This window comes from Raphanus sativus, unplaced genomic scaffold, assembly GCF_000801105.2.
Source record: "Raphanus sativus cultivar WK10039 unplaced genomic scaffold, ASM80110v3 Scaffold4477, whole genome shotgun sequence".
Taxonomy (NCBI): domain Eukaryota; kingdom Viridiplantae; phylum Streptophyta; class Magnoliopsida; order Brassicales; family Brassicaceae; genus Raphanus; species Raphanus sativus.
This window is the reverse complement of record NW_026619779.1, coordinates 1-6,962: the sequence shown is the minus strand read 5'-3', so window position 1 is coordinate 6,962 and position 6,962 is coordinate 1. Positions and strand designations below refer to the sequence as shown.

Here is a 6,962-nt window from a genome sequence, read left to right as displayed (position 1 = left end):
TCCTTCTGGTTTGATAAGAATCATGAAATATTGCCATATGTCCGAACAGGCTAATCTGGAATCACCTGAATAGAAAGTGGGATACCTTCTTCCTCATAACACCTATGAGATTTATTCAATTTCCTGGTGATTCTAAACTTATTAATGGTTTCAAATCAATCTTCTTACATCTTTGTTCCTTCTGGTTTGATAAGAATCATGAAGATATTGTCAATATGTCCAAAGGCTAATCAGGAATCACCTGAATAGAAAGTGGATAACTTCTTCATCATAATTCCTATGAGATTTATTCAACTTCCTGGTGATTCTAACTGATTAATGGTTTCCAAATCAAGCTTCTTACATCTTTGTTCCTTCTGGTTTGATAGAATCATGAAGATATTGCCATATGTCCGAACATGCTAATCTGGAATCACCTGATAGAAAGTGGGATAGCTTCTTCCTCATAACTCCTATAGATTTATTCAACTTCTTGGTGGTTCTAAGTGATTAATGACTGATAATTGGTTTCAAACCAAGCTTCTTACATCTTTTCCTTCTGGTTTGATAAGAATCATGAAGATATTGCGATATGTCCGAACAGGCCAATCTGGAATCACCTGAATAGAAAGTGGAATAGCTTCTTCCTCATAACTCCTATAGATTTATTTAACTTCCTGGTGATTCTAAACTGACTAATGGTTTCAAATCAAGCTTCTTATATCTTTGTTCCTTCTGGTTTGATAAGAATCATGAAGATATTGCCATATGTCCGAACAAGCCAATCTGGAATCACCTGAATAAAAAATGGGATAGCTTCTTCCTCATAACTCCTATGAGATTTATTTCAACTTCCTGGTGATTCTAAACTGATTAATGGTTCCAAATCAAGCTTCTTACATCTTTGTTCCTTCTGGTTTGATAAGAATCATGAAGATATTGCCATATTCCGAACAGACCAATCTGGAATCACCTAAATAGAAAGTGGGATAGCTTCTTCCTCATAACTCCTATGAGATTTATTCAACTTCCTGGTGATTCTAAACAGATTAATAGTTTCAAATCAAGCTTCTTACATCTTTGTTCCTTCTGGTTTGATAAGAATCATGAAGATATTGCCATATGTCCGAACAAGCCAATCTGGAATCACCTGAATAAAAAATGGGATAGCTTCTTCCTCATAACTCCTATGAGATTTATTCAACTTCCTGGTGATTCTAACCTGATTAATGGTTTCAAATCAAGATTCTACATCTTTGTTCCTTCTGGTTTGATAAGAATCATGAATATATTGCCATATGTCCGAACAGGGCTAATCTGGGATCACTTGAATAGAAAGTGGGATAGCTTCTTCCTCATAACTCCTATGAGATTTATTCAACTTCCTGGTGGTTCCAAACTGATTAATGGTTTCAAATAAAGCTTCTTACATCTTTTGTTCCTTCTGGTTTGATAAGAATCACGAAGATATTGCCATATGTCCGAACATGCTAATCTGGGATCACTTGAATAGAAAGTGGGATAGCTTCTTCCTCATAACTCCTATGAGATTTATTCAACTTCCTGATGATTCTAAACTGACTAATGGTTTCAAATCAAGCTTCTTATATATTTGTTCCTTCTGGTTTGATAAGAATCATGAAGATATTGCCATATGTCCGAACAGGCCAATTTGGAATCACCTGAATAGAAAGTGAGATAGCTTCTTCCTCATAACTCCTATGAGATTTATTCAAATTCCTGGTGATTCTAAACTGATTAATGGTTTCAAATCAAGCTTCTTACATATTTGTTTCTTTTGGTTTGATGAATCAGATGAAAAATTGTCATATGTCCGAACAGGCTAATCTGGAATCACCTGAATATAAAAGTGGGATAGCTTCTTCCTCATAACACCTATGAGATTTATTCAATTTCCTGGTGATTCTAAACTGATTAATGGTTTCAAATCAATCTTCTTACATCTTTGTTCCTTCTGGTTTGATAAGAATCATGAAGATATTGTCATATGTCCGAACAGGCTAATCAGGAATCACCTGAATAGAAAGTGGGATAGCTTCTTATCATCATAATTCCTATGAGATTTCTCCAACTTGGAGTGCACTGTCTTGAACTCATGCCCAATATCCTTTTCAACTCTAGACTGAGCCTCCATTATCTGCTTAAAACACTGACCCATTTTGTGAATCAGGAGCTTGGGACTGAGATGAGCTTCCTTGAGCTTGAGTAGACGGATTTGTGTACCAAAACCAGGAGGGACGTTATGATTTTGCTGATAGTTACCGTGTTGAGTAGTTTGCTTAGGCTGGTATCCTCCTTGCTGATAGTTTTGATAAGACCTCTGCTGGTAGTTGTTGTACTGAAAGTTAGGCTCCTTTCTGTACCATGTACCCATTGTTGTTGATGAAGCAAAGCTCTCTTGCCCTTCCAAACCATCAACTTCATTCACCTTAGGAGGAACCCTTGACTAGGATCACCAACAAAGCTAACCTGCTCCTTCTTGGATTGGTTTGAAAGAACCAAGTCCAACTTGTCTTGCAAAGACTTGATATCTTTCCTTGTCTGCTGGTCATCCCCTCTGTTGGCTCTATCATACTCCTTATTGAAGACTGAGTCACTCTTTGCCATGTTCTCCACCAGCTCCTCTGCATCCTGCTCAGTTCTGCCCAAGAAGAAACCATTACTAGCAGTGTCAAGCCTGTTTCTGCAAGATGGGTGAACTCCTCTGTAGAAAGTGCTAAGCAAGCTCTCCTTGCTGAAACCATGATGAGGACACTGAGCTTGGTAGTCCTTGAATCTCTCCCATGCCTCATTGAAGCTCTCTAGATTCTTCTGCTGGAAATAAGAGATCTCATTCCTTATCTTAGCTGTCCTTGAGGTAGAGAAGAATTTCTCCAAAAGGCTTCCTTACATCCCTCCCAAGTGGTGATAGTGTCACTTGGGACAGACCCTCTCCCACTGATGTGCCTTGTCTCCCAAAGAGAAGGGAAACAGCTTCAGCTTGAATGCATCTTCAGAGACACCATTTGTCTTGGACAAACTACAATACTGATCAAACTTGTACAAGTGATCAATAGGATCTTCAGCTTCCAGGCCATGAAACTTGTTGTGCTCAAATGGTGTGAGTAGCCCTAACTTGATCTCGAAGATGTTGTTCTCCACCGGTGGTGCTCTGATCCCAATCTATGACCAAGAATGTGAGGTTGGTCATAGGCGCCAATGGGACGAGGTTGGAGTGGTGGGTGTTGTGGTTGGCGTGGTGGTCTAAGGTTTGCAGCTCATTGACCATTGCATCTTCAGCAGCTCTATCTTGAGGCAGGTTCTCCATGTCAAACCCCAACCTCTGAATGTGAGCCTGTTGCTCTTCTTCCCTTCTCCTCTCACAATATCCCTCTCAAGTGCATAAATGTCTTCAACTATGGGAACAAGGCTTGATGAACCTCTGCTCCTTAGGTTCATACCCCGGAAAAGTCAAAGAGAGAAGAAGGGAAGAGTCAATATCAAAAAGAAAATAAAAATGATTTAGTCTCAAGCAAATGACTAAATCCCAATGTCACAAATCAACTTAGAAGTTGGCAACGGCGCCAATTTGATAACAGGATTTGCTAAGATCCTATTCAATGTTTGAAGTATATGAGATGTCGAACCAATTCTAAGAGAGTATGAAACACTAGGAATGCAAATCCATGCTTAAGCTAAATGCTATCAAGATATGATATGAGATTATACTAGAATAAGACTTGGAATGCAATAAAGCAAGAGACTTTCTAAAGATTATGGAGATGAGAGGACTCATGGGATAAGGTACTTAGACCTTGGGTGATAAAACCAACTAAGGTGCCAGCTTTCTCAATCTATCTACCTTAGACCTAGACACAAGACTAAACAAACTCTATCTCTAAATGAATGCTCATTTGCTTCCAAAACTCAAGCATCAAATCTCTTTGGTTGAATGTTTAGAAGAATCATTAATAATAAGTTAATAGTCATCTTAACACCTTTAACAACAAATCTCTTTGTAGAGTAATGTTAAAAGCTTAGGAGAGTTGGTTCATACATTTCCAAACACCTTGTGGGTGGAAAATGTCTAGAACTCAACTTTAAGAGGCCAGCCCTAAAGAAGCATTAAAAACACTCTACTAGCTGATATACCATGGATTTTACCCGTTTTTGACCATGGTATACTAGTATTTTATTATATATTTAATCTGTTTTCTAGCCTGTTAGGTATGTCTTCAGGATCATGAGCATTTTGTGAGAAAGTGATGTTTTTGGAGCATTTTGGAGTGCAAGAGATGATACACACGAGTTGACAATTCAAGACTAAGTCGGAAGTCAACATTGCGATTATAATCGATCGATACTCATCTTGAGTTGTCGATCGATGTGTAACTGAGAAGATCCCGCGCTACAAGAAGATTATAATCCGATCGATACACATTTGTGTTGTCGATCGATATCGAGGACGAAATGGTTAAGCCGACTACTTCACCAAGACTTCACCAAATTACAAGATTGCCCCTGACGAGTTTTTAACCTAATGGAAATGCTTAAATACTCCTGCTAAGTGTTTTTGACGGCAAGTTTTTGAACCTTGAAGCTTGAAGCTTTTAACAACCCTCAAAGCATAGAGTGGTGTGAAGAGAGACTAGAGTTTTATTTGTTTGAGAGAGATTGGAGAGATTTCTCATCTCCTTTTTGTATTTCTACTTTATTCTATCTATGCAATTCTTTCATCTATCTATTGTTATGAATTGCTTAGCTATGTCTGAGTAGTCTACTTGTTAGATCTAGGGTTTAAATAGGTTTGTGGGATTAGCCCCAACTATAATTGCCTAAGTTGTGATACTCATCAATGGATTGTTACCCTATGCTTGTTTTAGAGTAGCTAACTAGAACATAGATCACTAGGATCTTAGATTATCTTGAATTATCCATTTGAGCGATGCCTGTTTCCCGTTGTGAAGAACGACAGTTCCTCCTTGAGACCTTGTGGTCATATTCGGGTTTCGCGCCTAGGCAGATCTAGAAAGCCGTCGATCGATATCCCGACAGGTGAATCGATCGGCGCGCCGACGAAAGTGTATCGCTCGATATCTCAAAAGGATATCGACCGACTCTTTTTCTGTGTCATCATGCGAAAGGTGTGGCCAGAGATCTAGATATTTTACCCAGTGATTCATCACATATGTTAAGCGGCTGAGATCTATAGTACATGCAATGTAACTTGTTAAAGCTTTATAGAGATTATAATCTCCATTCCTGAATAGAACCCTATGTCTAGCACTCTTTATCACATTTAAACAACCCATCATATTGTTAGTTAGAGCAACTACCTTGCTCATTTTAGGAATTGTTATTTTCATTTCTATCATATAAACCAGCCTTGCTAGGATTGATTAGTAGATTTTATTTAATTGGTTCCCCAGCTCCTCGTGATTCGATCCCTAAGTACTACAGCTGTACCTCTTATTTGAGAGAGTAAGTTCTACTGGGTCATTTGAGCACTATCAAATTTGGCGCCGTTGTTCGGGGAGCTTTGATCGCCATTAGATTTAATCTTAATAATCTTAGGTTTTTCTTTTATCCCCTTTCTTGTTTAATTTTTCTTGTCTTTTCAGGTACATGCCCAGCAATACCAGAAGCAACAAGGGAAATCAACTTTTATTCTCAGAGGATCCTGCGCACTTGGAACGTTCAATCCGCAAAGACCTACGCTCCGCATCGATCGACAGGAACGTTACACCGTCGACTGATACTCACGTTCACAGTCGACCGACACTCAGACAACACCGTCGACCGATACCGTTCGCCGATCCGCATCGTTCGATACTTCTAACCTTATATCGATCGACACACTACTCCGCGAAGACATGGTCGCGCGATTGTTATTCTCACGCAGGGCGAGAATGGAACCTGTATGACCAAGATGGTTCTGCGTAATGCAACAGGTCAAAAGCTAGATGCACAGGGAAACATAATCCATGAACCTGAAGCTGAGGCTATAGGAGAAGCTCAAAACACGATCGTTGGTAGACTATAACCGTCCAGATGAGTACTACAACCACATATCAGCTATTCGACTTCTCCAGAGATTCAGAAGCCGAACTTCGAGCTCAAGCCTCAGTACTACTCTCTCGTGTCTCAGATACCTTATCTGGGCAATCACACGAGCATCCTATGGACCATCTGGAGAGGTTCGAGGATCTTATCGCTGCTATTCGTATGGATGGAATCCCCGAGGACTACTACTCTGCGAGCTCTTCAAATACTCACTTATTGGAAAAGCTTCGCACTGGCTCAAGCAGCTACCTACAGGATCACTGACATCCTGGGCCGAAATCAAAACGCCTTCCTGCGATTTCTTTGATGAGGCACGCGCTGAAGACTTAAGAAGCAAAATCGCCACTTTCGCACAAAAGCCTAGTGAGACTTTTAAAGACGCGTGAATCAGATTCAAGTTCTTCCAGCAAGACTGTCCACACCATGGATTCAATGAAGTGCAGCTGTTAAGCACTTTCTACAGGTATCGCCTTAAGGTATCAGATGGCTCTTGATACTGCTAGTGAGGGAAACTTCAACACTAGGAATCCAATAGAGGCTGTGAGGACTTATTAGAACCTAGCCAACAGCAGCAGCACCAAGAACACTGACTCTGACACAAGAAATCGCGTTGCAGCCATCGGAGGAAGACCAGATGAATGAAGTCAGAGCCAAGATAGATGCTTTACATGCATTTCTGGGGCAGCCAGTCTGCTCAGCTGAAGAAGGAAAGGCTAGAGAGGATGATACAGAGGAAGATGTGAAACTACATTGGAGGTACTAGATTCCAGAGATTGGAAACCAGAATGGAAACATAAACTTTTTTGGCAGTGGTCAGAAGAGTAACTACAACCGAGTTCACAGTATCAGAAACCCTTCACCACACACAAGGAACTACGGCAACTCAGCTTACCAAAACCCACCGCCACCCACCCAGGAGA

The 6,962-nt window shown here is 40.2% G+C and overlaps 2 non-coding genes across 2 annotated transcripts; one reads left to right on the top strand and one right to left on the bottom strand.

Moving 5' to 3' along the window:
- The first annotated feature begins 2,737 nt into the window (after positions 1 to 2,737).
- On the top strand, positions 2,738 to 2,844 carry LOC130507409 (small nucleolar RNA R71). The gene has a single exon (XR_008942314.1). It is a non-coding gene; the product is annotated as a small nucleolar RNA R71 (small nucleolar RNA).
- Positions 2,845 to 6,364: 3,520 nt separating this feature from the next.
- Positions 6,365 to 6,472, bottom strand: LOC130507410 (small nucleolar RNA R71). Its single transcript, XR_008942315.1, has one exon. It is a non-coding gene; the product is annotated as a small nucleolar RNA R71 (small nucleolar RNA).
- Positions 6,473 to 6,962: the final 490 nt, after the last annotated feature.